The following is a 728-nucleotide window of genomic DNA, read 5'->3' on the forward strand; positions in this document are numbered from 1 at the left end:
CAGCTTTTTAAACTATTTTTTAAATATGGAAGTCAATGGGAGGAGCGTTCAAATCCTCTTTTCCTACACCTTACGCCAAATGCTTCTCCTTCCACATATTTTCAGCTTGAGACTTCATTCCAACTTTAAAATGATCACAAGACCTTCAGATATTCAATTCTTATTTAGATTTTTGATATCTTTTACACTTTGAGATATTAAACACTGTTCAGACCTTGGTAAAGAGGCTTTCTTCAGGTTTTAACATTAGTGTGGATGGAGCAGCTCGTTAAGTCTAGAGTGCTTTGATCTCAAAACAGAGTGGAGGAGTGCAGTTTGTTTTGGATTAGGTAAGCCAGCTAACTCAAACATATTCAGGGTATGTTGAACTGGATTCGTAGTACAGGCCTCTGGCCTCATCTGTTGACTGTGTGTGTTTGAATGCACAGACAGTCGACAGATGGTTAGAAATCATACTGCAGAGAAAGCCATTTCCTCAACCAAAATACAATTAAAAACAAATAACATTTATTCACACTGGAATATGTCATCTGCATACAAAATTCGAATTGAACCAATTAACAACGGCAACATCATCTTCTGAAAACACACCAAAGTAATACAAAGCTTTTCCAAACAACACCGAAGCACCCTTCAGAGAAGAAGTAACTCAGACGGGGCTTCTTGTCAGCGGTTGGCGTCCTCCAGCTCCGTATGCTGCTGTTACTGTGTTGGTGGACAAATTCCTC

Source organism: Notothenia rossii (assembly GCF_949606895.1).
Source record: "Notothenia rossii genome assembly, chromosome: 1".
In the NCBI taxonomy this organism is placed as follows: domain Eukaryota; kingdom Metazoa; phylum Chordata; class Actinopteri; order Perciformes; family Nototheniidae; genus Notothenia; species Notothenia rossii.